Raw genomic sequence first — 27272 nt, 5'->3', positions numbered from 1 at the left:
CTGCTTGGATAGGAACATACACAAAATTTAATTGTGCCATATTCGGGAGGGTAGACTAAAATTGTTGGGCTTTGCCAACTTGAATCATACAACTTTGCTGTTAAACCATTGTAGGGGCTGTCCACAATAACACTGCTGGAGCCATTTAGAACTAAAACATCTCTTCCTTTGCAGCTTATAGAGGCAGTTTGATTATGGATGTCATAGATTAGGGGAAGGTTAAAAAGAAACCTCACACAATAGTGGCCATTGAAATAATTAATTACTTTGCAAAGAGTACTTGCTATTTATTTACCCGTGTCAACTTCCTCCCACCATGCACATTGTTGCAACAATGGAGGCAAATCACAGACTCTTAAGGGTGAGATTTTCTGACCAACCCAGGACATGTTTCACGGCGGCAGGAGACGGTCCACTGTTGGCCAGGGGCGGGAACATCTGGCCCGGCTATTGTCAATGGAGTTTCCCATTGAATCCATCCCACGCAGGGGTGCGCCATCATTTGGATCAGAAGATGCTGCCGGTGTGTCTGTTGCATGTTTCAACTCAACCCATTAATTAAGACTATCAAATTATGCCAAATAGCTTTGAGCAAATCCATCCTCAACAGTTACAAGGGCATACTTAGCCCAGATTGTGAGGTAAAAATCAGCACTCACTATTATTAAAGATTAAATTTGACACCAACTTCTGGTGGCTGTACATGCAGAGACAAATTGGGAAATAAGGAAGTTACTGTTCAAAGTGCCACAGAAGCTTCTCTACACCAGTGTGTTGCCCAGAGACTCAACATTGAAACACATGGAATGGATGGAGTTGCTGTATTTTTATCCGGTTTATTGGCAATGTGGGTTTCTTTTAGAAAATGCGGCGAGAAGACTGTAGTGTTGCAGCAAAAATAGCTCAAAAATTAATTTATGATTGTATTTCAAAGCGTGAATACAAGGAATTATCCCATCATATTTTTCGTAGAATTTTTGTTGTTTTTTTTCAGAGATGGTAAAATGGATGTATTTTTCTTTTTTTTGTTGCCATACATTATATCTTTTCTTTATGCTGATGTGTGCATTAAACCTCTCCATCTTGTGACATGATTAACAGGATGGGCACCACTGGGGCCCAGTGGATATGCTGCTGGGACACATGTACCCTGCTGGATCCCAAACCAGCATTTAGAGACCCAATTCTGTTCGCTATTCGCTATGACTAAACAACATAACGGGCTACAAAGCGAAGCCGAGCAGTATCTCTGGCAGCAGCGCACCCCTTCCCTGATGAACTTAATGCATTCTATGCTCGGTTTGAGCAGGTAACCAACAATCCGCTGTCGAGTGCCCCAGCAGCCCATCATTCACCCATACCCACCATCACAGTTTCCGAAGTCAGATCGGCCTTCCTGAAAGTGAACCCACGGAAGGCGATGGGCCCGGATGGGATCCCTGGTCGTGCAATCAGAGCCTGCGCATACCAGCTGGCAGAGGTATTCACAGACATCTTTAACCTATCCCTACTCCACTCCGAGGTCCCCTCCTGCTTCAAGAAGACCACCATCATACCGGTACCAAAGAAGAACCAGGCAACATGCCTCAATGACTACCGCCCGGTGGCCCTGACGTCAGTTGTAATGAAGTGCTTCGAGAGGCTGATCATGAAGCGCATCACCTCCATACTCCCGGAACGCCTTGACCCACTTCAATTCGCATACCGTCGCAACAGGTCCACATCAGACGCCATTTCCCTGGCCCTACACTCATCCCTAGAGCATCTCGAAAACAAGGACTCCTACATCAGACTGCTATTTATTGACTACAGCTCCGCCTTCAACACCATAATCCCAGCCAAGCTCATATCAAAGCTCCAAAACCTAGGACTTGGCTCTCCACTCTGCAACTGGATCCTTGACTTTCTGACCAACAGACCACAGTCAGTAAGAATGAACACCAACACCTCCTCCACAATAGTCCTCAATACCGGTGCCCCGCAAGGCTGCGTACTTAGCCCCCTACTCTACTCCCTGCACAAACACGACTGCGTGGCAAAACTTGGTTCCAACTCCATCTACAAGTTTGCTGACGATACGACCATAGTGGGCCGGATCTCGAATAACGACGAGTCCGAATACGGGAGGGAGATAGAGAACCTAGTGGAGTGGTGTAACGACAACAATCTCTCCCTCAATGCCAGCAAAACTAAAGAGCTGGTCATCGACTTCAGGAAGCAAAGTACTGTACACACCCCTGTCAGCATCAACGGAGCCGAGGTGGAGATGGTGAGCAGTTTCAAATTCCTAGGGTTGCACATCACCAAAAATCTATCCTGGTCCACTCACGTTGACGCTATCACCAAGAAAGCACAACAGCGCCTATACTTCCTCAGGAAACTAAGGAAATTCGGCATGTCCACATTAACGCTTACCAACTTTTACAGATGCACTATAGAAAGCATCCTATTGGGCTGCATCACAGCCTGGTATGGCAACTGCTCGGCCCAGGACCGCAAGGAACTTCAGAGAGTCCTGAATACCGCCCAGTCCATCACACGAACCTGCCTCCCATCCATTGATTCCATCTACACCTCCCGCTGCCGGGGGAAAGCGGGCAGCATAATCAAGGATCCCTCCCACCCGGCTTCCTCACTTTTCCAACTTCTTCCATCGGGCAGGAGATTCAGAAGTCTGAGAACATGCACGAACAGACTCAAAAACAGCTTCCTCCCCACTGTCACCAGACTCCTAAATGACCCTCTTATTGACTGACCTCATTAACACTACATCCTGTGTATGCCAATGCTTATGTAGCTACATGGTATATCTTGTGTTGCCCTATTATGTATTCTCATGTATTTTCTTGAATTGTTTAATTCCCTTTTCTTCCATGTACTGAATGATCTGTTGAGCTGCTTGCAGAAAAATACTTTTCACTGTACCTCGGTACACGTGACAATAAACAAATCCAATCCAATCCAATCCAATCCAATTTCCAGGGCTATCTGGAATGGTGCTCAAAACCTTTGCAGTCTGAGCTAGAGATGGGAATGCTACCACAAAGCCTATGGCTCACTTCCTTTTTCTGATATCATACAAAATTACCGGGTTATCCTCTCTTCCAACCTCTTCCATCGGGCAGGAGATACAAAAGTCGGAGAACACGAACTAACAGATTCAAAAACAGCTTCTTCCCTGCTGTTACCAGACTCCTGAACGACCCTCTTATGGACCGAACTGATCTCTTCACACATCTTCTCTACTGAGTAGTACTACACTCCGTGTGCTTCACCCGATGTCTATGTCTATGTATTTACATTGTGTATCTTTTTGCATGCCCTATGCTTTTCATGTATGGAAGGATCTGACTGGACTGTACTCAGAATAATACTTTTCAATGTACCTCAGTTCACGTGACAATAAACCCAAATCCAAATCATTAGATCTCGGCAATAATCAGGAACAATTAACCTTGACAGTGGAAGACTCTTCTAACTCAGCCATGCTTTCATTCTGTGATGCTCTTCACTTCCGTTTATTGTGCAGACACAATGGGCCAAATGGCCTCCTTTTGCACCGTAACAATTTTGTGATTCTGTGAATAGATTCTCACTCTTGCCCTGTAAAGTTCCCATATTGGACTTCCCCCAAGGAGTGAATTAATGTTGAATGCCTAGGCTCATTCATATTCCTTATACTAAATGTATAAACAATAATATTCAGCGTGAGTCATTGCTTTAAATCCAAGTCGCCTATTGTATTTTATTTTCAACGCTGCTGGATATTTAAATAGTCCCAAGTAAGGGACAGCAGGAAACATTTATGTATAAAGGTCATCCCACATGACACTGTGTGGCAATCAATTGACTCATTGGCAGATGTTCTCGAGCATTACCACAGTCATGACAAATTGGTTTGTCTTATGTTTGGAGGATATGTACTAACATCCTCAAAATGACTATTTCCTCCATGTGGTCTTTGTTTTAAACATCCAATTTAGCAATGTAAGCTGCAAACAGCAAAACTACAATGGCTTGTGACTGGTGCCCTCATGTCAACAGTGTGATATAGCCCCTAAAAAAGCAGTGTTGTTTTAAAAATTCTTACGTGAAATTATAATTTTATTTTTTCTTATAATTTGGCTACTGAAACGTTTGGGCGCAATTCTCTGGAAAAATCTCGATGTGTGGTAGCGTACGGGAATGGCCGTAAGCTTCCCGGCGCGCAGTCCAGCGAGGCCAGCTACTCTATTCAACGTTAATTAGTCCACTTAACGAGGCCTCATGGGCTTCTTGTCGCAAATTAAGGTTTGCCAGCTGATTCACCGGACCATGCCCGCCAGTTCCCCCCCCCCCCTCCCTTGCTAACAAGGCTCCATCTAACCCGCCCGATCACCACCCTGACAGGCCATAAGGCACACCACCCCCCCCATACTTGATCCCCCTGCCCCCCCAGGGCGCCACGGACTGAATCCGCAGCCGCTGCACGGGAATCCCGACTGGCCAGACGTGGTTAGAACCACGTCGTCGGGAATTCAGCCGGTTGGTACTGGAGTATCGCTGGGAAGGCCTCTAGTAATGGCCCCCCAGCCGTGCCACGTAAATCGCGTGCGAGCGATTCTCTGGGGACCGGAGAATCACGGGAGCGGCGCCGAGTCCAATTCTCGCATAAGAGTGGATTCTCCGCCCCCGCGCCAAATGTGGCACGGGGCTGCGGACAATCCAGCCCAAGGTCTTCAGCATTAGAGTTGGAATTTGAGCAGGGTTTGTAGACGTTATTGTGTCTCAGTGCAGTGGGCATTTTCTTGATGTCACATGGAAATCAATCAAATTGGTTGAAGACTGGCATCTGTGGTGTGGCGATACTACCAAGTTACTGATCCACTCTTGAGCCGCTGCACATCATGAGACAGGAAGTGGGAAAAGTTTTAAATGATTATGATGCTGGAACTAATGCTTACTTCGTGATCTTTTTGCTTCCACTTTTTCAATCATTTGCATCTTCCTAATACCTCATATAAAAAAATGTCTCTGACTTCTTTACAAGAAATTAAAGAGGATGCCAAGTAGGAAAAACACTTGATGAAGAGTGAGGTCAAAAGCTGGGTCAAAGAGGTTTTTAAAAGGCATTGAAGGGGAAGTCAATGAAGTGGTTCTTGAATTTAATTTTAGAAAGAGTGGATTCAGTTACAATCCCAGCTGATGCGACTACTGGACAAGTCAGAGCATGGATTGGAACCTGGTCCCATCTTTTATTTTTTTGTTTAGACACATGGATGGTGGCTACTGAACACAGTCACAGGAGTCAGCTGATGAACTTTAACAAAAGAATAAAACATTTCTTAAATTAGAAAAGATGAACCACGGGTGCGATTGTCTGGCACTGTTGAGCTTGAGCAAGAGCAGAACACGGCCGGAGAATTGCAGGAGAGGCGTCCCGCCGACCTCCCGGCAACCTCTGCACCTCGCGGGATTCACCCAAGTCCCGCGAGTCGTTGGAATCGGACCTCCGCCCAAAACGGGTGGGACCAAACGGTGCTCACTAAAATAGGTCGCAAACCTACTTAAGTCCTACCTACCCAGGATCTACCGGCCTCCTTCGATTCACTGGCCTCCCCAAGGAGGCTGCAGCTGGGCACCGATCAATGCTGGTCCACAGGAACGCAGCCCAGGCGGAAAGGCACCTAAAGGGTCTCCCTCACCATCGGAGACCCCTGAGTGGTCAGGGGCAGTGCAGGATGTCCCTCTGGAATGTGGGGACCTTGGCACTGCACAGCTGGCATCTTGGCACTGACACCCTGGCACTGCGAAGTTGGCAGGACCACTGCACAAAGGCCAGGTTGGCAGTGCAAGGGTGCCTGGACACGAGAGTGGCACTGCCAAGGGTCCAGGCTCGAGGGAGAGGCCGTGCCCATGAAAGGAGAGTGGAGGGGGGAACTTGAAGGGTGGGAGTGTGCAGGACAGGTACGTAGGGCCCCCCGAGAGGTTGGGGGGGGGGTAATGGGTGGGGGTCCTGGAAGGGGGGTCATGAAAGGGTCCTTCGGGGGTCTGAATAGGCCCCCAGAGACCCATAGCGGGGTGTCCTCACTTGGGGGGATAGCATCTATGCATATGGGGAGTGACATTTCCTGTGAATGGGAGGTGTGGTGGACCGACATGCTCACTTAGAGATCAGGGCACCCTTTCAAAATAGTGGGCCGATCTCGCAGTTCAACTCCCCAGTGCTGAAAAAAATTCTGAGGGCGCGATCCAACGGCCCAAAAATCTGCTTGTGCAGTGTGGCATTGAAAGCCAGGAGACTCTGCTCCCAGATTGTATCCGGCTCGCAATGCCTTGTGAGATTCACCGTAATCCCGCAAGACATTGCAATGTCTTTTTACTTTTTTAGCAAATCTGCATATTAGAGCGAGATAGTAAGCCTCACTCTAATGTGCAGATTCCCGAGGTGCCTGAGGCTTTGGGATTTTATCCCTTTACCATAGAGACCTCGGGTAAGCGCCGTTCAGCACAGGTCCCCACAAACGGGGACCAGACGGAATGGCTCTCATGGGGATCTCCAAGAGGATCGGAGGCCCCCAGCAGCATGCCCTTTGTGCCACCTGGATACTGTGTTAATGCCAGCCTGACACCCTGGCAATGTCACCTGGGTGCCAGACTGGCAATGCCAAGGTGCACAACTGGCACTTCGAGCTTGCATGGGCACTGCCAGGTTGGTACTGTCGAGATGCCAAGCTGGTATTTTCTGCGCCCTCGTGATCGGGTTGGCATTGCCCAGTGTGGGTGTTGGGGAGGGGATTGTTTCGGGGGATCTCTATCACAATGGGGCCATCTTATGAGCTCAGCTCTCCACAGTACAAAACGGGACTATGTGCAGCGTCGGCGGCGTGGCCTCCATTCAGGTTCCTTATTCAATATGACTCACGGCGATTGCCGGGAAACACACAGTTAAACGCGCTTGCTAGGGAACTTTGTTCCCTCTTGGGGGAATCAGACCCTCTCAAAGAACAACCTCAGAATCTTCTCTCAAATGATTCTTTCTCTTGGATGTCTTAACCAAGGATCCACCTCCAGGGTTTCAACATCTTCTTTTGATGTTCCTCCCCTGGATTGTCACGTGCATTCAAACTTCCTTTCCACACAATCCCTTAGAAACAATGCCAATCCAACAGAACATCATTGCTTCAATAGACGCATTAAGGTATCATCAAATTTTGGGTTACCTGTGATTTCTGGCTTCCTGCAAGCCATTATTCCCAGGTTAGCAGCTTGCAGTCCTATCTTTAACCTGGAGCCTGTGTGCTCCTCACTCTCAACTTTACGCAACAGAACCTTTTCTCCAAGGTTCCTGTTCCTTTGTTCCTTGACTTCACAGTCTTCCAGGAATTTTCTTCTGTCCCATTCCCTGGTTTCTGGGACTTTTCTGTTCTTTAGTTCAGGGTCTGCTCTCTGCAATCTTTCTTCCTATCCCTGTTCCAACAGTTCCTGTGAAACACTCCTTACTTCTGGGTTACCTTTATCCAACTCAACTAAAACAGCTTTGTTTTCCACTATGGCCTCGCTGTTACTCGACTATAACCCAGTTTTTTAATTCCCTTTGTTCGCTTTTGGAAATTTGAAGTGAAACTTCTTTATCCCTTAACATACAAATACAGAAACACAAATTATGCTTACTTAAAGCAATATCTTGAGGGGCGCGATTCTCCGCCCCCCCACGCCGAGTGGGAGAATCGCGGGAGGGCTGGGCGAATCACGCCACGCCGCCCTGGCATCCCCCGCGATTCTCCCACCCCCCCCCCCCCCAAATGGCGTGTCACGTTTTGCAACAGGCCACTCGGAGAATCGCCGCTCGCCGTTTCTCATGGCGAGCAGCAATTCTCCAGCTCGGATGGGCCGAGCGGCCTGCCGAACCCAACCGGTTCACGCCGGCGCCAACCACACCTGGTTTCTGCCGGCGTGGACAGCGCGCGAGCGGTGTGTGTGGGGCCTGTGGGGGACGGAGGGAGGATCGAGCATCACGGGCGTGCTCAGGAGATGTCTGGCCCGCGATCGGTGCCCACCGATCGTCGGGCCATCGTCTCTAAAAGACGCACTCTTTTCCCTCCGCCGCCCCGCAAGATCAAGCTGCCAAGTCTTGCCGGGCAGTGGAGGGGAAGACGGCAACCGTGCATGCGCGGGTTGGCACCGGCCAACCTGCGCATGCGCGACTGATGTCACTTAGGCTGCGTCATTCCCGGCGCGCCGCTTTGACGCAAGCATCAAGGCCGGGCGCTCGGAATTCACGCGCCGCCGCTCCTAGCCCCCTGGGGGGTGGGGGGGGGGGGGGGGGGGGTAGAATAGAGGGCGAGGAGCAGCCTCCGACACCGGAGTGAAACACTCAGGGTTTCACTACGGCGTCGGCTGTTTGTCTCCCTTTGGGAGAATTCAATACCCACTAAAACAAATAGAAATTACTTAAAGCTATATCTAGCTCCTAACAATACATTGACTGAAGGAGTGGATATTGATGGTGAAGCAGAGAAAATGAGAAATACCTAATAATCCAGCATCAAAGGAATGGAGAACATGGTCTGAAATGTACAATTCGTGATGATCACTAAGATTAACAGATGTGACATGTGGTATTTCCCAGCGATCTAAACTTCATTAAATACAACAATGATTTAGATGAAGGAATGGAGAATTGTATATCCAGCTTTGTAGATGACACTAACTGAGGAGTCTCAGGAAATTTTGTAAATGGAAGCTGGGAATCTCAAAGGGACAAGACTCATTAAGTGAGTTGGCAAACCTTTGCAGAAGTAAACTGAGGGGAAATTAGAGATCTTTAGATGGAAGGAAGACAAATCACAACATATCCATAATGGTGAGAGATTAGGGACAGTAACGGAGCAGAGATTTAGGTACCCACGTACATAAATCTCTTACTTCGCACACACAGATACAAAACATAATCAAAAGTAATAATTGAAAGCTTGGCTGTATTCCAATTTCCTTGAGAAAAAAAAGTGAAGGAAGTTATTATTCAATTGCACAAAGCTTTGGTCAGACTCCATCTGAAGTACTGCACTTAGTTCTGGGCACCATACTTCAAGAATGATATACAGGTCTTAGAGAGGATGTAGTAAAGATTAACCAAAGTGATACCAAGGCAAGCCACTTTCTCGCAGCAAAGATTTAACAGATTGTAAAGTAAGGGAGAGACAATTCCACAGTTCAAACCATGCTTGGGAAGATCTGCACCTCACAAATGCAGTTGATAGTGAACCTTCTGATTAGTCACGTTCGTACATGAACATTCTAAGTCATTCTAAATGCCCACTTCAAATAGTTAATGGGCGGAATTCTCGTGGCGTGGGAGAATCGTGGGAGGGCCTCCCGACATTTTTTACACCCCCCGCGATTCCCCCCACCCCGGGCTCGGAAAAATCGTCGCTCGCCGTGCTTCACGGCGAACGGCGATTCTCCGAGCCCGATGGTCCGAGCGGCCGGCCCTTCACGCCCATTTCACCACGGCAGCAACCACACCTGGTCACTGCATTCGGGAAACGGTCGACCAGATGACCGTTTGGGACGGGAGCACCGCAACTGTGCTCGGGAGGGGACAGGCCCGCGATCGGTGCCCACCGATCGTTGAGCCGGCGTCCAAAACGGACGCACTCTTTCCCCTCCGCTGCCCGGCAAGATCAAGCCGCCACGTCTTGCTGGGCGGCGGTGGAGAAAGACAGCACCGCGCATGCGCGGGTTCGTGCCGTCTGCGCGCTGATGTCATGCGGTGATGACATCAGAAAAGCGCTGTTTCCGCGTCATTTCCGGCACAACGAGGCCACGGCCGGGAACGACGGGGGCCCGATCCTAGCTCCCTGGGTGGGGGTGAATTAGGTGCGGGGAGCGGGCCCCGAGGCTGTCGTGAAGGTCGGCCAATTTTCACGACGGCCATCCCGATTTTGATAGGGAGCGGAGAATAACGCCCAATATATTTTCAGTGAGTCCACAGGAATACTATACCGATGAGGAAGTTCGTACACCTTTAAACATGTGGAGAATATGTGGCACAGTGGCAAAGTGATTAGCATTGTTGCCTCACAGTGCCAGGGACCCAGTTCAATTCCGGTCTTGGGTGATTGTGTGGCTTTTGCACTCTCTCCCCGAGTTTCCTCCGGGTGCTCCAGTTTCCTCCTACAGTCCAAAAATGTGCAGGTAAAGAGGATTGAACATGCTAAATTGCCCCCTAGTGTCCAAAGATGTCCAGGTTAGATGGGGTTACGAGGATAGGAGAGGGGAGTGGGCCTAGGTAGGGTGCTCTTTCAGAGGGTCGGTGCAGACTTGAGGGCCCGAATGGCCTCCTTCTGCACGGAATTCTATGGAATGCTTTGTTATAGATGAAACATTTGAAGAACTTGAATATTTCATCAGGCAATAAGGTAATAGTCCAGAAAATACATTCAGAACAGTGCATTCTAACTCCATTCTTGCACTCATCTCGCCTACTACAACAATCTGAGGCTATAACTGTTTATAACTCTGCTGTAAGTTGATTCGAATTTTCACCAACCATATGCTGCTACTATATTGGAGTATAAGTCTCCCCACAGAACTGTCAAATATTGTATGAGGGATGGTGATTCTCATTTCATTATCTCTAAGGTCTTGGTGCATCATGATCCAACATTCTGTAAGGTCAGGTGCTATTACTGCAGCATGGAAAAGGCATCGTGAAAAAGATCCATATAACATCAAAAAAAGACGGTTTGAATGAATAATAGGAGAATTAGAAGCAGTTACTCAATCCCTGGAGTTTATCTAAAGTTACATTCACTGCTACGGTTCTGGAGTAAATTCAGCTTGGGTCCAGAGCAGAGCTTGACCTGACACTAGAATGAAGTGGAGTGACACCCTCTAATGAAAATAATCTTAGTCTACTTCCTTTTGGAGTAATTTCAGGTTTTGACACACAATATGCACTCAATAACAATACAACATTGTCTAAGCTTTGCATACATATCAAACATGCGAATGAAACCATAATAAACTGTTCAAGCTTTATATTAATTTGTTGTTACATTTCTTGGCTTAATTTTTCCAGTCTCCTTCAATTTAGATGCAAAAATGCAGTGTTAGATCACATAGTCTGCAGCAATGAAGGCCTGAATTTTACTGGCTGCAGGGTAGTGGAAATGGGAGCAGAGAGTTGATAAAATAGTGGGGAGCCTTGTCGAAGCAGCCCCCTGACACCATCTCGCTACCAGTGAAGGTCCCCAGCAGCGGGCAGCTGGCAGGCGGTTGGCCAGCTCCATGATGTGGGCAGCTGATTTGAAGAACCATGGCCCCCAAAAAAGGGGCCATTGAGCAGGGGGAACTGGCAGTTTTCCAGCTGCAGGACAGCCCCCATTACATGGGAGGGCTGCCAGCTTTATAGAGGCCCACTCTTAGCAGTACTCCAGGTGGCCATTAGAACCAGAATATTCATGGCCCAAAGAGAGGGCAGCGGGCAGGAAAGGCACCCCCAGAGAGGTGTGAGGGAATACAAGTGACAAATTAAAACAAAACACTTCATCAATTTACCAAAATAGTGAAAAAGTGGAACAGGGCTCTTTGAGGGAATTCTGGTGCATCCCATAAATTAGGTTTTTGTTATAACCCGCATGGGTCTTAAGGGGTACGGAAGATCCACTACCCTGTGGAGCTTGCGGAATACGAGCTCCTCGATAAGGGGTTGGGCGATCCTTAACTAAGTCAATGTGCCTTTGTATAAATAGAGTTGGTAAGTCAGGGACCGACGAGAGTGACTCAGTATGGAACTACTGGAGCTGTGTATAATAGTTACCATGTCAAATAAAAGTAAGTTTCATTTTCCTCTACAACTCAGTGTGGACTCCCTCCGTTGCTCCTTATATAAGTTTTGTTGAATTGAAGGAAATCATAAAGCTTCAAAGCTGGTCAGTGGTTTACAGTGAGGGAAAACAAAGCTAAAACAAAAATCAGGAAGTATGAGAAATTGATACAGCAAGGAAATGGAGGGGTAAAGGGAAACTTTCCCGTATGGGCACCCAACAGTAACATATACTACATCAGTCATTAAAAAGGCTGATAATGTTTTTCCCCTGACGCCATTTGGATGATATGGGCGTGCTGCTGCTTTTTGTCTGCTGACTTGACATGTATTTGAAAATCAGGCAGGATAAATTAATCCAGGTGCAGGGAAGAACACCATGGGTGTGCGGTAAGGATGTTCGAAACATAGAAAGCCTGTGTGTGCAGTTAATGATTCAAAATTAAAGTGGCTTGATCCCCCGTTAACCTCTCACTTCCTGTAAAGTCTGTTAAGCTACAAACATGGCCGTCAGCCCGATATTACCATCTCACATGCCCGACTACTCCTGTGGCTACTATCACAGATTATGATCAACCCTGAGAAATTCCCTCCATCTCCCACAACCCACATTCTGTAACCCCTTTCCTTCAGTAACTGCCTCTGGTAAAACTGACCCCCCCCCCCCGAGACATATTTGAACTCTCAGTTCTCTGCTCTTCAAATTTCCAGTGGTCATGCTACTTCTGCAGTTGGTCAATCTGCTTTAACACCTCAGTCGCCTCCAATAAACTTTTCCTCAATCAATCTCTCGTTCTCTCCCATCCCAAACAATTTTCCTGCTATCTTCACTTCCTCAAGTCTAAGCGACACAGGTTTGATTGTATCTTGTGCCAAACTAGTTGAGTTATCCATCCCCAGAGCTGGCCTGATCACACCAAGTATCACTGGGCCCCCCCTTACTCCTGCCAAACTATTACTGCTTCACAATTATCCTGGCCACCTAAGTTAACCCCTGGCTATTTTCTCTGGAGGGAACAATTAATTTAAACCCTTATCCCTAGCTATCTCCACTCTTGCATCCATAGCACGTATTTTGAACTGATGGTTTCATTATCACTAAGATTAAGACAAGCCATTCAACTGCCTCTCCTGCTCCAACTCCCACTTCCTTGTCCACCTTCCCCTGACATTTAATCCTCCTCTACTTTCTCCAACATTTTCTCTCATGCCCTCTTTAATAACTCGTCCATGAGACTCATTTCCTGAACCCATTACCCTATTTCCATTAAATGACTCACCACCCAACTTCCCTTTATGGCTCCTGTACTATCTGACATGGTAAACGCTTTACTTTCCTCAGGTACCATTTCCTCCCCCTTCAAAGCACTTGTCATCACCAACTTCCTCAAAAAATCAACTGTTAACACCATCCTCTAAAACACCATTTCCAAATCCATCTGGTTTACATATTGCCATCTCAAATCTCCTTTTTCTTCTCTCCAAAGTCCTTGAAAGCGTTGTCATCTCCCAAACCAATGCCTGAACATCCATGCTGGAATCTCTCCGATTTGGTATCCATCCACGCCACAACACTGAGATGGCTGTAATCAATGTCACCAGTGATAACCTCTGTAATGGTAACTGGGCTGCAGTGTCCCTTCTCACCTTCCTCAATCCACCTTCAAAGTCTTTCAACCAATGTTCAGATCAATGGAATTACCCTCTTATGTCAGCCAGCTCCAACAGTAGCTTATTTTCCTGCCCTTACTCACCTGCAGTGATCCACTTCAGACTGATCACCCACCCATTGTTTCAGGTAAATTTCAATTCATCCCAAACCCTTCTGTCCATAATTTAGCCCACGCCAAGTTCAACTTCCCTCCCTCCCTCTCTTTGTTATTGGCACTTGATCCTCCAACAGTTGGGGCTGTTTAGCACAGGGCTAAATCGCTGGCTTTGAAAGCAGACCAAGGCAGGCCAGCAGCACGGTTCAATTCCCGTAACAGCCTCCCCAAACAGGCGCCGGAATGTGGCGACTAGGGGGTTTTCCACAGTAACTTCATTTGAAGCCTACTTGTGACAGGCGATTTTCATTTTTCATTTTTCAATGTCTCCAATTTAAAACCCTTGCTCTCATGTTCAAATTCTTTTCATGGCTTCATCCTTTCTATATACAACCAATAAGTGACCAGCTGCACCCCTTCCCCACCAGGAGTCTCCATTTCTCAGAATATGGCCTTATGTATCCTTCCCTTCTTCCCATTTTTTTTTGCTGCATTTTCAGCTGCCTAGGTCCCTCTGCGAACTCTTCCATTTCAATCTTCTCCTTTCAACACTACTCAAGACCCTTCTCCAGACTCAACTCCTTGACCAAAGATGTGGTCACCCCGCTCGGTAACTTGATTGGCTTGCTGGCTAATTATGCTTCTATGAAGCATCACGGGGCTTTTTCTACTTCCAAGGTATGGTCTCAATCAAGGCTTTGTTGTCTTAACATAGAACAGTACAGCACAGAACAGGCCCTTCGGCCCTCGATGTTGTGCCGAGCAATGATCACCCTACTCAAACCCACGTATCCACCCTATACCCGTAACCCAACAACGCCCCCTTAAACTTACTTTTTAGGACACTACGGGTAATTTAGCATGGCCAATCCACCTAACCCGCACATCTTTGGACTGTGGGAGGAAACCGGAGCACCCGGAGGAAACCCACGCACACACGGGGAGGACGTGCAGACTCCGCACAGACAGTGACCCAGCCGGGAATCGAACCTGGAGCTGTGAAGCATTTATGCTAACCACCATGCTACCGTGCTGCCCCTGTCTTAAACGCAAGACAAACAAGCAACACAAATGGCCATCTCTCCTGGTGACGGCAACATATGAAAACTCTTCCAAATTATTACAAACACAACTTGTCAACATAAAACATTAAAATGAATCGGTTATGATCTCAGTTTTGTGCACAAACCAACTTCCGCATTTGTAAATTGCAGAGCCTGTAGAGTACTCTTGCCAGTTAGAAAGAAGAAGTGACCCATGTTCCAAGAGGAAGTTATGAAGAGACTTCCTTTTTCATGGATATAATACATTCTAAGAACTATGCACTTTTGCTACTTAGATTCTGCAGTTTCTTATCCAAAATTGCAATCAGGTAAACAGGGTTTAACATTGTTATGGCCAGGTTAAGCGGGGTCGAATAGCTCCCCTCTTTTCCCTCTCTTCATTTGATCACAACAGTTTTTTTTTGTTTGATAAGGATATACTTGCCAATTCAGTGAGAGTCCATAAAAAGTAAAAAGGATCGTTATGAAGGTGTATATTTCAAATAGTGATCATTAATCCATTGGCTGGAAACTTGGAGTTAAACTTTTAAGAACAGACTTTAAGAATAGGCCCAATATGTTTTGGGCATGTCCGGCACTGGAGGAGTTCTGGAAGGGGGTGGCAAGGACGGTGTCGAGGGTGGTGGGATCCAGGGTCAAACCAGGATGGGGAGACTAGCGATCTTTGGGGTTGGGGTGGAGCCGGGGGTACAGGAGGCGAGAGAGGCCGGAGTACTGGCCTTTGCGTCCCTAGTTGCGCGAAGAAGGATACTGATACAGTGGAAAGACGCGAGGCCTCCAAGCGTGGAAACCTGGATTAATGACATGGCAAGCTTTATCCAATTGGAAAGGGTCAAATTCGCCCTGAGAGGGTCGGTACAAGGGTTCTTTAGGCGGTGGCAGCCTTTCCTCGACTTTTTGGCTCAAAGATAGGGTGCAGAGGTCGCAGCAGCAGCAACCCGGGGGGGGGAGAGGGGGGGGGTGGCAACAACGGGTGTGGTGGGTTATTTAAGGTTGTAATGCGGGCAAATTTGTTCGCAGTTCTTGTTTGATGTTAATTGTTGCTTTGTTTGTTTTTGGGGGGGGGTGGGACAGCGCGTGCGGGGGGTCGGGCGGGGGGGGGATATTTGTTAAGAGGGAATATTTTGTAATAGTCTATGGTTAGGGGGGGGTAAATATTTTCATGTAAAAAATCTTTTCAATAAAAATTATTTTAAAAAAAAAGAATAGGCCCAAATGGATGACTGGAAATCACAGTCAAAAATGGCTGCCCCAATTTGCATAATAATAATCTTTATTAGTGTCACAAGTAGGCTTATATTAATACTGCAATGAAGTTTCTGTGAAAATCCCCTAGTTGCCACACTCCAGCACCTGTTCGGGTACACAGAGAGAGAATTCAGAATGTCCAAATGACCTAACAGCCGCCTTTGGGGACTTGTTGGAGAAAACCGGAGCACACGCAGACACAGGGAGAACGAGACAGTGACCCAAGCAAGAATTGAACCCGTGACACTGGCGCTGTGAAGCAACAGCGCCAACCACTGTGCTAGCATGCCATCCAGCCCACTTCATTGGGATGGAGACACTGGGTTTGCGAAGACCTTACCAGAAACCGATAAACCCCCTAGGAATGTGAAAAGCCCCATCACCTGTGTCATGAACAAGGCAATAAGATAAGCAGTGAGATTCAACTGTTGGATATGGGACATTAAATCTAATCACTTGATCATGAGGCAATGATGAAGGTAACTTTGCAGTATGAGCCCCTCTGACAGTGGAGGGAGGAAGTCACATGACCAGCAAACTCCATTGGTGTGCTAAAAAAGACACCTTTTACAGAGAGCGGCTGCTGAGACGCTGATGAACTGAGGACAAGGCCTATTCGAAACTTTGGGGCTTTGCGCCCTCTCTTCACCCCCCCGGTAAACTTTTTTTTTTATAAATTTAGATTACCCAATTATTTTTTCCAATTAAGGGGGGGGGGGGCGGGGGAGGGGAGGGATGAGGAAATGGCTGGAGAACTTAATAAGTACTTTGCGTCTGTCTTCACAGTGGAAGACGTTAGTAATATCCCAAAAATTATAAAGGGTCAGGGGGCTGAGTTGAGTATGGTTGCCATTACAAAAGAGATGGTGCTAAAAAAGCTAAAAGGTCTTAAAATTGACAAATCTCCTGGCCCCGATGGGCTACATCCTAGAGTTCTGAGGGAGGTGGCTGAAGAAATAGCGGAAGCGTTGGTTGAGATCTTTCAAAAATCACTAGAGTCAGGGAAAGTCCCGGACGATTGGAAGATCGCTGTTGTAACCCCCTTGTTCAAGAAAGGATCAAGACAAAAGATGGAAAATTATAGGCCAATTAGCCTAACCTCGGTTGTTGGTAAAATTCTAGAATCGATCGTTAAGGATGAGATTTCTAATTTCTTGGAAGAGCAGGGTCGGATTAGAACAAGTCAACATGGATTTAGTAAGGGGAGGTCGTGCCTGACGAACCTGTTAGAATTCTTTGAGGAGGTGACAAGTAGGTTAGACCAGGGAAACCCAGTGGATGTGGTCTATCTGGATTTCCAAAAGGCCTTTGATAAGGTGCCACACAGGAGGCTGCTGAGTAAGGTGAGGGCCCATGGTGTTCGAGGTGAGCTACTGGCATGGGTTGAGGATTGGCTGTCTGACAGAAGGCAGAGAGTTGGGATAAAAGGTTCTTTTTCGGAATGGCAGCCGGTGACCAGCGGTGTCCCACAGGGTTCAGTGTTGGGGCCGCAGCTGTTCACCATATATATTAATGATCTGGATGAAGGGACTGGGGGCATTCTAGCAAAGTTTGCTGATGATACGAAGTTAGGTGGTCAGGCAGGTAGTGCTGAGGAAGTGGGGAGGCTGCAGAAGGATCTAGACAGTTTGGGAGAGTGGTGCAGGAAATGGCTGATGCATTTCAACGTGAGAAAATGTGAGGTCTTGCACTTTGGAAAAAAGAATCCAAGCATAGACTACTTTCTAAACGGTGAGAAAATTCATAATGCCAAAGTACAAAGGGATCTGGGAGTGCTAGTCGAGGATTCCCTAAAGGTAAACATGCAGGTTGAATCCGTGATTAAGAAAGCGAATGCTATGTTGTCATTTATCTCAAGAGGGTTGGAATATAAAAGCAGCGATGTGCTACTGAGCCTTTATAAGGCTCTGGTTAGGCCCCATTTGGAGTACTGTGTCCAGTTTTGGGCCCCACATCTCAGGAAGGACATACTGGCACTGGAGCGTGTCCAGCGGAGATTCACACGGATGATCCCTGGAATGGCGGGTCTAGCATATGAGGAACGGCTGGCGTTCCTGGGATTGTATTCATTGGAGTTCAGAAGGTTAAGGGGAGATCTAATAGAAACTTACAAGATAATACATGGCTTAGAAAGGATGGACGCAAAGAAACTGTTTCCGTTAGGCGAGGAGTCGAGGACCCGTGGGCACAGCCTTAGAATTAGAGGGGGTAAATTCAAAACAGAAATGCGGAGACATTTCTTCAGCCAGAGAGTGGTGGGCCTGTGGAATTCATTGCCGCAGAGTGCAGTGGAGGCAGGGACGCTAAATGGCTTCAAGGCAGAGATAGATAAATTCTTGATGTCGCGAGGAATTAAGGGCTATGGGGAGAATGCTGGGAGGTGGAGTTGAAATGCCCATCAGCCATGATTGAATGGCGGAGTGGACTCGATGGGCCGAATGGCCTTACTTCCACTCCTATGTCTTATGGTCTTATGGTCTTAATTTAGCGTGACCAATCCACCTACTCTGCACATTTTTGGGTTGTGAGGGCTGGTTTAGCTCACTGAGCTAAATCGTTGGCTTTTAAAGCAGACCAAGCAGGCCAGCAGCACGGTTCGATTCCCGTACCAGCCTCCCCGGACAGGCGCCGGAATGTGGCGACTAGGGGCTTTTCACAGTAACTTCATTGAAGCCTACTCGTGACAATAAGCGATTTTCATTTCATTTCATTTCAACCCACGCAGACACGGGGAGAATGTGCAAACTCCACACAGACAGTGACCCAGAGCCGGGATCGAACCTGGGACCTCAGCGCCGTGAGGCGGTTGTGCTAACCACTAGGCCACCGTGCTGCCCATCCCCTGGTAAACTTTGAGCCCTGTTTGCTGATTGAGACCAACCAGAGGCATACCAACTACAAACAGAGACCTTTTAAAACAGAAATTTAACACCAACAATCAAATTTACTGATGTGTTAGGCAGGTTGGTTCGATGTGGACTGCACTCGATGCAGGGAAGTTAGAAACAGACGTCTAACACTGGAGAAGATCCAACACTATTTTATTCAACTATAGACTGCTATCCATATTCCGCTGTGGGTCAACACTATACTGATCTGACTGGGGACCTTGTAGTAGCCTGACCAGACTTACTAGCTACCGCATGGTGTTTGCACTTGCTAGCTCGTGGACTCTGACTGTCTCAGTAGCTGGGTCCCGAGAGAGCGGGAAACCTAGTTTTATAGCGGTTTTATAGCGGTAGTGTCCTGTCTGGTGATTGGCTGTACTCTGTTGTATGCTTACTGGTCATCCTATGTGTCAATCACTGCCTGTCTGCATTTCATATACATGAGTGGATATTATGACATTAACCAGCTACAACTTTAAATTGAAGCATTAACACCACCAAAGGAGCATTTGACCAGCAGTCATCGAGCCATTGACCATACATTCCTTTTACTTATGAACTCTAATTTTGATCAGCCTCTTCTTCCTCACTCTGTCTTTGTGTATAGGGGCCCTCTCACTATGTGTATATATGTGATAGTTGGTGCATAATTTATTATTTTGTTCTGATTGGTGCAAGTACAATACATCTAATCTTTTTCTTTGTTAAACGCAACAAAACCTTTCTGATTTGTCATTTTATGGTTACAGTGCCTAAACAGTAAACACTTACAGAACTGGCAAGTACATCATTTTTAAATTAAAAAGCCCATTACAATTAAATAAGGAGTGGGAAAAGAGAGGGGCCATCGACCTCTGCTCACCGGGTCACAATAGTAATTATCACAGTCACATCACAGGTACATACTGATATTGTGATCCCCTGCCCAGGTCTACATTAACGAGCATTTGTAATCTTGAATTATACAAGTGTCGACACCTTCAGATTCCTGTCTCAGACTTGGAAATCACTAAGAGGGCAGTCCGAGAAAATAATATGCAGATATAATAAAGTCAGTCACTGCTGACAATCTAATTTGCAAAAGATGCAATGTTAAGAATGTGGCTTCGTCAAAGTCCCTCCTGTTACATAGTGTGATGGACCCAAGGGGCGGGATTCTCCAATCTCCCGCCGGTCGGAGAATCGGCAGGCCGGGGGGGGGGGGGGGGGGGTGAATCTCGCCCCAGCCGGCTGCCGAATTCTCCGGCGCCGGAGATTCGGCAGGGGCGGGAATCGGCCGCGCCGGTCGGCGGCCGCTAACAGCGCCCCCCCCCCCGGTGATTCTCCGGCCGGTGATGGGCCGAGTGGCCGCCCGCCTTTTGCCGGTCCTGCTGGCGTAAATTAGAGTAGGTCTAGCCGGCGCGACCTGGCGGCGCGGGTGGCCTCCGGGGTCCTCGGGGGAACGCGGTGCGATCTGGCCCCGGGAGTTGCCCCCACGGTGGCCTGGCCTGCGATCGGGGCCCACCGATCCGCAGGCGGGCCTGTGCCGTGTGGGCATTCTATTCCTCCGCGTCGGCTGGTGTGGTCCTCCGCCATGGCCGACACGAAGTTGATCCCCCCTGCGCATGCGCTGGTATGACGCCAGCACACGCTGGCGCTGGCGCTCCCGCGTATGTGCCAACTCGTGCCGGCCAGCGGTGGCCCTTCGGCGCCGGTTGGCATGGCGCCAAGCCCCTTCCTCGCTGGCCTGCGCGTCGCAAACCACTCCGGTGCCAGCCTAGCCCGAAGGTGCTGAGGATTCCGCACCTTTGGGGTGGCCCGACGCTGGAGTGGTTCACGCCATTCCTCGGTAAGGGAGAATCCCGCCCATGGTCTTCCTATGAAAGTTGAACGTGCCTATTGCCAGTGTGTAGACTTTTGAATAGGGATTCCCAGGTTCACAGACCTATCCCACTCGGCAATTCTTCATCTCCACAGGACTTGGCAAATGGATCCTGGTAGAAGGCTGTGCGTGACATTGTTTAGCATGGGAACGCTGAGGTCCCGTTACTGTCTGCACAACCTTGCCTGGCTGGTGATCAGATTTCGAAGGCGTGTCAAACGGCGATGACCATGACCATCTTATCACTGTCGCCTCCTTCTGCCTTTTCAGCCAGTGAGACGCACAGCCCTCCTTGGTCTGTTCTGGCCTTGAGGACCTCAGGGACTGCACTTTGCCTGGCACCTCGCCCCAACCTTGCCACCAAGGGTGGGCCAACCAGGAGCAAGAAAATCCTGACAACAGTGCCCAAGAGATCGTTGGGAGTGCACAAGCCTCTCCACCCCATCAGAGTGGTGATTCACAGAGAAGGACGTGCCGGAGTGCATTGTGGTCCACAGATTTGAATTTCCAAGAAATATCCCAATCTTGCAACTACTTCATGATAGTATGTCTGCAACGGCAGAAAAGGAAAGAAAAGAAAGCAATTCCTGCACTCCGGATCCTACTATCTCGGTGGATGTCATGTGGGTTGACAATGAGCCTGTTTAGTCGTGTGAGGACTCCTGGCAGAGACTCATGACACTGAATAAACATTATCCTCAAATTGAGGGACAGCCAATGAGCTGCCATTGGCAAATGCTTCCCAGTGACAAAGCCCAGCACAGACCTCAGTCGGTTAGTTATTGAGGTGGGAGAAGGACCAGTGGTTGTAGCACAGAGCAGGGGTGAGGAAGAGAAAGTTCATGTGAAGCTGGAAGAAATGTGGCTTATTGAAAAGGTTTGTCCATTTGTAAAGCAGATAAACAGCTGCCAGCATCCTAGACATGCTCCCTTCGAGATGTTGCACCAAGTTTACATTAAAATGCTAAGGAGTATTTAGATGGGCACTTGAAATGCCATTGCAATGAAGGCCACAGACAAAGTGCTGGTAAATAGTCAGGTGATAGATGGTCGGTACGGACCCAATGGGCCAAAAGGCCTCTTTCAGTGCTGTAAGGCATAATGACCTCATTCTATCGCTCCCATGAGATCCATTTACTCAATAGCTTGAGCATTGGAGTGGCAGGCTGCTAATGCTTACACTGAAGCACTGATGAGGCTAGTTGTCGATTACCCGAGTTGTCTCAGCAACAGAATGCAGCACCTCAGCTTCCGCTGGGATGTCTGGTCCACCTGGCCTCTGGGCATCATGATGTGCACGAGCAGAATTTCCATTGTTTTATTGGTAATCAGAATATGTGACACCTACATTGTGATTGAAGATAGAGGCAATGGTGAAGCCCAAAGCCAGATTGACACCAGCTTGATTTTTCCAACAAAGATGCTCGTACTGGTGCCATATAATTCCTTTATGTGAACGTTAAACATCTATTCCTCCATTTCACTACCCCAGGACTTCCATGTACTTTACAGCCAAATGCATACTTTTGATGTATCATCACTGCTGTAATATAGGAAACGCGGGAGTCAATTTGTGCACGGCAAGCTCCCACAAACAGTAATGTGATACAACCTGATAATATGTTGCAGTGATTTGGATTGAGGGATAAATATTGGCAGGGACACCAGGGGCAAACCCTCCGGATCTTTGAAATAGTTCCATGGACACAGTTATGTCTATCCGAGAGAACAGATGGGACCTTGCTTTACTATCTGATTCAAAAGGTGGCATTTCCAACAATATGGCATCCCCTCAGTTCAGCACCCTAATTCCGAAAGAGAAGACTCTTTGAATGGGACTTGAATCCACAATCCTGTAATTTAGAGGTGATAGTGATACCAATTGAGCCATGGTTGACAGAGGTAGAATGCACTTTCATGCAATTGCTTTTGCTCCCTTTTTCAAAATCTAGCAGCACATTGGCCTGTTTTTCAACTTAAAGCAACTTTTTCCTCTTTTCTCACAAGGTTTAAAATCACGTATTCCATCATGTTTGTCCTTAGCTGATGCAGTGCACATTAAAAAGAAAGTGAGGTCACTCAAATTCTCTCTGGTCACATGCACAAAGCGACGTACACCTGCACCATTGTTTTCATTCATATTTGTATGCTTTATTTACATAGAGCTGCATATTTTATGCTAACTATCTAACCGGCAGATCCTGTATCATGACACGATTGCAAGTTCTGCCATGCAAAATCAAATTCACCCATTGAGCAAAATTTTCAACCTACATTTTGATTTCTCAGTTTACAAGACCATAAGGTGTAGAAGCAGAAATCGGCCATTTGGTCCATCGTATCTGCTCCACCATTCAACGAGATCATGACTAATTTGATATGATAATCCTCAACTCCACTTTCCTGCCTTATCCCCATAACCCTTGCTTCCCTCACTGATTAAAAATCTATCACAGCCTTGAACATACTTAACAACCCAGCCTCCAGAGCCCTCTGCAGTAAAGAATTCCACAGATTCACTATCCTCTGAGAGAAGAAATTCCTCCTCATCTCTGTCTAAAATGGGCAACCTCTTACCCTGAGATTATGCCCCCTAGTCCCAGACTCTCCCACAAGAGGAAACACCTCCTCACCATTTACCCTGTTAAGCCTCCTAAGAATCATTTGCCTCAATAAGGTCACCTCTCATTCTTCTAAACTCCAATGAGCACAGGCACAACTGACAACCTCTCTGTCATAATATGCACTTATGCACATAATGAGGTAAAGACAGGCAGAGACAGACACCCAGGTTAGCCAATCAACACACAGGACAGAACACAACCAATCACCAGACAGAACACTAGAGGGGGGCTTCCTACTATAAAACACACGAGGCATCAGCACTCCACCTCTTTTCACTGGTGACAACTGTAGTGACAGTCAGGGTGTATATATCAGTTAGCATCTTCTGTATGTGGCTCAGAGCTAGTCTGGTCTAGTTCATGAGAGTTAGCAGACTTAGGGCGCGATTCTCCGCTCCCCACGCCGGATGGGAAAATCACGGGAGAGCCGGGCAACTCATTTCACGTCCCCCTGGCACCCCCCACGATACTCCCACCTCCCGCTCGGAAGTATCGCCGCTCGCCGTTTTTCACGGCGACTGGCGGTTCTCCGGCCCGGATGGGCCGAGCAGCCTGCCGTTCCCGATTGGTTCACGACGGCGGCAACCATACCTGGTCGCTGCCATTGTGAACATGGGTGCCAAAGGCCCGTTTGAAGCTTGTGGGGGGTGGGGGGGGGAGGGGAGTGAGCACCACGGCCTTGCTTGGGAGGGGACTGGCCCGCGATCGGTGCCCACCGATCGTCGGGCCGGCGTCTCAAAGCAACGCACTCTTTCCCCTCTGCCGCCCCGCAAGATCAAGGCACCACGTCTTGTGGGGCAGCGGAGGGGAAGGCGACAACCACGCATGCGCGGGTTTGAGCCGTCAGCCGTCGTTACGTCAACTGCACATGCGCGGGTTGGAGCCGGCCAACCTGCGCATTTGCGGCTGACGTCACATAGGCGCCGCCGTCGCGTCATTCTCGGCGCGCCGCCTTGATCCAAGCATCAAGGCCCGGCCGCCGAGAAGAACGGAGTGCCGCTCCTAGCCCCCCCGGGTGGGGGTGAATACGGTTAGAGGACCGGCCTCCGAGGCCGTCGTGAACTCGGCCAAGTTCACGACGGCCTGCCCGATTTTTCCCGGGAGCAGAGAATTCCGCCCATAGGGTAGTAGAGTGTTAACCCACAACAAGCTGTGTGCATTGTTACAGAAGTTCAATAAATCGTATTGAACCAAAGTCTAAGTTTGGTGTCTGCTTTCCAGTGCAACTGCATCCACTGGCAGTCCGTGTTACTCCAGGGTGAATAACACAACACTCTCCTCATAAGAAAATCCCTCCAGGCTCGGGATCAACCCAGTGAACCTTTTCTGGACAGCCACCAATGCAGGCACATCTATCCTTAGAACTTATATTTTACAGCTATGGTCCCTATTGTGGCTAATCGGGATAAAGCTCAGTAGCCTTTCCAAATTATGTCTGGATTCCCTTAGCAAAAGCATGTCAACTTCAGCTTTCAAACAGCGCACACCTTTGTTTTCATAGATAATCTATAAAATACATTTCTACAGTGATAGTTCAAGCTGAGATTTTCTTTCCAACTCAGAGGGATGATATACTGGAGTCATGGTATTGAAGGTTGATGCAATCTGTCATCAGACTGCAGACTCATCTGCCTATAATCATTGGCTTCTTTTACAAAATTAATTTCTTAAATCATTTATGACTGATTAAACAAGCTACTTAACTGGGCAATGCAGCACTCTCTTGTTTGCTTCCCAGTACACTAGTTGCATTTTTCACCCAAGTTTAAAGTATAATGAGATTAGTTTGCATTTGTGCCGGATGAATGTATTGTCCTAAAGTTATTTTTTTTCCATTGTTCACAAGATATGGAACATCAGTGTGGAGAATGATTTTGTCCTCGTTCCCCCTCAAGGCATTATGCACCTAATCGTAAGATCAACTCATTCGTGGTCAGGTAGGGTACGTGTTGGACTGAAATTTCATTCTTTTTTGCTCTGCCCAAATGGTGTGCCTCCATGTCAATCTGTTTTCTTTTTAATTTTTTGGTGAGATGTGGGATTGATGGAAAAGGCCAGAATTTGGTGCCCTTCCCAGACTGAATGGCTTGCTTGGCCATTTCGAGAGGGCGGTTAAGAGTCATATTGCTGTGGGCCTGGAGTCACATCCAGGCCAGCTTTCCTTCCCTAAAGTCAGATGGGCTTTTACAACAACTGAGGATAGTCTCATGGTTGCCATTACTGAGATTAGCTTTTAATTCCAGATTTTATTGCAGAAAATTGAATTTAAAATCCATCAGCTGCTTTGGTGGAATTTGAACCTGTGCATTAGCTTGGGCCTCTGGATTACTAGCCCAGTGAAATTACCACTATGCCGCCCTGTCAGCTAAATGACCAATTTATGGCCAAAAGTGCAGATTCAATTCCTGTTCTAGCTGACATAGAGTGGGGAAGGGGGAGCTGCCTCCTCACCCTGCTCCTGAGAGTAGAAGGCTAGGACAAACCACCACTGATCCAAAAGCCTCAGAATTTCATCAGGAGACAATGAGGCAAGGATCTGCCATCAGGCACCGCACACACGACACGAAGAGCACCCTCTAATGGGTCATTATGTGCCTTCTACAATGCAGGCGTAATCTTCTCTCTAGCTGCCAAATTTTGTGTGTCATTTAGTGGTGACTTGTAGGTAGCGTTGTGGTATAAATTCATGAGCTACTCCGGCTGGGAGTAGTGACGTTATAACTTACTATTTTTTTTTTTTTTAAAGTACACACCAGCCCCGCATACCTACAAGTCTTAAATTGAGACTGCCTCACTGAACTGAATCAATTGGAATTAATGTCGGCAGAGAGATGATATTTTCACCCTTCAGACCAGATTGAATTATTATATATGATGCAGTAATGAAAGTGGTTTGCAAATCCAGCACACCACTTTCCCCCTTTAATGTCTGAGCCTATTTTAGGTTGCTTCATGTTGCAAATCTAAAACGATGTTTCAAAGTGCAGCATTAAACAACAACATTAATATTTTCAAGACTAAATATTTTTAGACTCATTTGACATGAAAATGTTATTTATACTAACCTGAAATACTTTTCTGTTTATAGTGCAGCCTTTTAATATTCAATTGAATTTTCTAGAAAGAGTTCTTTCAGAGACGTGGTCAGATGGTGCTTTTCCAGATCATTGGAGATTAGCAGTGTACTACGGTGAATAGAAGGGGCTTTTCATCGCACTTGAATACAGCTGCTTGAATATATTTAAGCAACCCCCCCACCATACAAATTTGTCATTATTCGAAATCTGAAGGGTCCATAGTGACGGGAAACCATAAATAAATAATATTCCAAACTTACCTGAAGCTTTGAAGACATTAGGGGACTTCCCATTCCCCCTAGGTCAGTTCGCTCTAATGCTTTTCTTGACTGCAGTGTAGCTTCACACACTTGTACAAACCCAATGGGCTGGAGTTTAACCACATCCTAGATTAAGAAGATATTGAATTAGAAAAAAAAAGATGCCGGCACAATTTTAAATCCAAGGTTTGTAAATTTGTCTGATATGTACGCAGTTAAAACAAACAGGAACTGAGAACATATATAGCCTCATGTACAGGAAATAGAGGGTGGAGGCTTGTGATCAACGGGGAAAGAGGAGTGGAGTTTACAGTCCTAATCCAATCATGTTATACATGCTTTTCAGATGATTTTTATGCGGTGTGAATCAATTTTTGCAGCGAGTGCTTCAGTTTCATGTTTTTGTGGAGTGCAGATGATTGTGAAATCAAACCTGTGGTTGAAAATGCTTTGTTATACTTTGAAAGTACCTCAGCATCGCAAAAAAAAAAAACAATTCATGAATTTATTTAACCAAGTCTTTAGCAGAGGCAGTATTATTCCAGTGGTGCCCTAGCAAGATCGTCCAAATTTGGTGGAAAGAAAGGCAGTCTGACAGTAATGTCCTCTCCCAAGGCACCATGCTCAGCATCAAGGCACTAATCACTCACAAATAGCTCCACTGGGTATGCC

At 47.3% G+C, this 27272-nt stretch overlaps 1 protein-coding gene across 1 annotated transcript in view; it reads right to left on the bottom strand.

Moving 5' to 3' along the window:
* Positions 1 to 26811, bottom strand: part of pik3r5 (phosphoinositide-3-kinase, regulatory subunit 5) — a 120471-nt gene extending 93660 nt beyond the window's left edge. The window contains exon 1 of the mRNA XM_038777263.1: positions 26601 to 26811. The gene's annotated coding sequence lies outside the window, so the exon portion shown is untranslated. The remainder of the gene's footprint in view (positions 1 to 26600) is intronic.
* Positions 26812 to 27272: the final 461 nt, after the last annotated feature.

This window comes from Scyliorhinus canicula, chromosome 18 (assembly GCF_902713615.1).
Source record: "Scyliorhinus canicula chromosome 18, sScyCan1.1, whole genome shotgun sequence".
NCBI classification, from domain to species: domain Eukaryota; kingdom Metazoa; phylum Chordata; class Chondrichthyes; order Carcharhiniformes; family Scyliorhinidae; genus Scyliorhinus; species Scyliorhinus canicula.
Note: the sequence above shows the minus strand (reverse complement) of the source record. Positions and strands in the feature narration are given on the sequence as shown.